At 63.9% G+C, this 1,829-nt stretch overlaps 1 protein-coding gene across 2 annotated transcripts in view; it reads left to right on the top strand.

Annotated features, from left to right (window-relative positions):
* Positions 279-1,829, top strand: part of LZTS3 (leucine zipper tumor suppressor family member 3) — a 43,047-nt gene continuing 41,496 nt past the window's right edge. Inside the window, exon 1 of one of the 2 annotated variants that reach the window (XM_021394998.1) lies at positions 279-528. The gene's annotated coding sequence lies outside the window, so the exon portion shown is untranslated. The remainder of the gene's footprint in view (positions 529-1,829) is intronic. The other variant, XM_021394997.1, reaches the window with a different exon arrangement.

Raw genomic sequence — 1,829 nt, 5'->3', positions numbered from 1 at the left:
GTGCCGGGGGGGGGGCTCAGCGCTGGACCCAGCGCTCCAGCTGCAGCCTGGGGTAAGGAAGATTTGGGTGAATCCGCTCAGATCTTCGCCCGATTTCTGTGTACCATGAGATGAGCGAGAGACAGCAGAGAAGCTATTGGGGGGTGGGGGGGGAGGTCCCCACGCTGCACCCCAGTGGATTCAGCGACGGAAGGGTTAAAGGGCCGGCGAGCAGCTCTGCCTCCATCCTTCCTCCCTCCCTCCCTCGCTGTTAGGCTGAAGCTTTGACAGGGGGTGGGGTCGGGGCCGGCCGCCGTTTTGCCGCAAGAAGGGGGGGAACGTGGCTGCGAGAGGCGTGTGCGCGCGTGTGTGTGTGTGTGTGCGTGTGCGTGTGCGTGGGGTGACACGCGCGACGAAATGAGATGAGAGCTCTCCGACGGGGCCGGAGGGGGCCCCCAGGCTCCAGCCCTGCCCCCGCCCCGCAGCGCTGCCCAGCGAACGTCCCCGCCACCAGTAAGGCAACGGGTGGGGAGGAACTGGGAGATACTGGTGAGAAGGCTGCGGGAGGAGGGAGGGGTGTGTTAGGGGGGGGTGGTCCCCCTTATCTCTGCCCTCACCTCCCAAAGTGGCTTTGAGATTGAGGTGGGGAGGAGGGAGATGTGTGGGGAAAAGGGGGGACCTCGCCCCAAGCACCCACCCAGGGGGAATTTGGGGAAGGGGGGAGCTCTGAGATGGAAGAGGTTTGGGGTTGTTTGGTTTATTAATTTTTTTTATTTTTTTTTTCTTTCCGGGGGTCGGGGGGTGGGGTGGGGGTGCTGCTTGTTTGTGCCTAAAGTCACAGCTGCTTGGAAATGACAGCACCCAAAAATAGAGTGCGAGGAGGGGAGGGGCGGTGAGGGGTGGGGGGATTGCAAAACCTGTTTGTGTCCCCCCGAACCCCATCCCCTCCCTCCCCGGCTTCCTTCTATTTGTGAGCTTATTTTGGAGGGGAAGGGGCTGGGGTGGGATTCGGCGGAGGGGCCGAGCGATCTCCGTGTGCAGCTGCTGGGAATTATGTCATCTGCCTCGGCGCTGGGTGGCCCAGCGGTGGCGGCAGGGAGGGATGAGGGGGGAGATTGGGGGGTCACGGGGGGGACACGGGGTTCCCAGCTCGGGACCTCACCCGGGGGATGCGGGTATGGCTGCGCTGCTCGCTGCAGACCCCCAGGGGTGTGGGTGCACGCCGGCAGAGCTGTGGGTGCTCCCCAACCCCATGGGCTCCTTCCACCCCTGTGGCATGGCCCCATGGCAAAGCCAGGGCACGACCTGGGCTGTGCTGCAGTGCAGCACTGAGCCCCATCCGGGTGTACCACCCCCCATATATCCCTCCATCCATCGGTGGGTCCAAACCTGGGGACCCCCTGGCCCCCCCCCCCCGAGGTCGGCAGCATCACGCTGTGGGGTGGGGATGCTCAGGAGGCTGCTGAGCTCTCAGCACGATCCCAGCCTGGGGATGCCACTGCCCCACGGGATAACCCTTGGTGCCTCCCTTCGCTCTGCTCCCAACACCCTCCGGCACATCCTTCATCTTCAAACCCCACATGACACCAGCAGCAGAGCGATGCAGGCATTAAAACAGGGGCGCAGGACCCCCGCTATGGGGCCCTGGCGGACTCCTCCATCACACATAGGTCGCTCACCGTCCCCTCTCCACGGAGGCATCCGTGCGCCGCTGTTTGTTTATGTGTGGCCCCGCTTGGATGGAGCGGCGATCCGCCGTCGCTATATATAGCACACGATGCTGTCATCCGAGTTCAGCCCGGCTGGGGAACGGATTTGCTTGCAATGGTTTGGGAGGCGATCGAGAGCGG

This window comes from Numida meleagris, chromosome 4 (assembly GCF_002078875.1).
Source record: "Numida meleagris isolate 19003 breed g44 Domestic line chromosome 4, NumMel1.0, whole genome shotgun sequence".
NCBI classification, from domain to species: Eukaryota; Metazoa; Chordata; class Aves; order Galliformes; family Numididae; genus Numida; species Numida meleagris.
The sequence above is the reverse complement of the archived record's forward strand: the minus strand, read 5'-3'. Positions and strand labels throughout refer to the sequence as shown.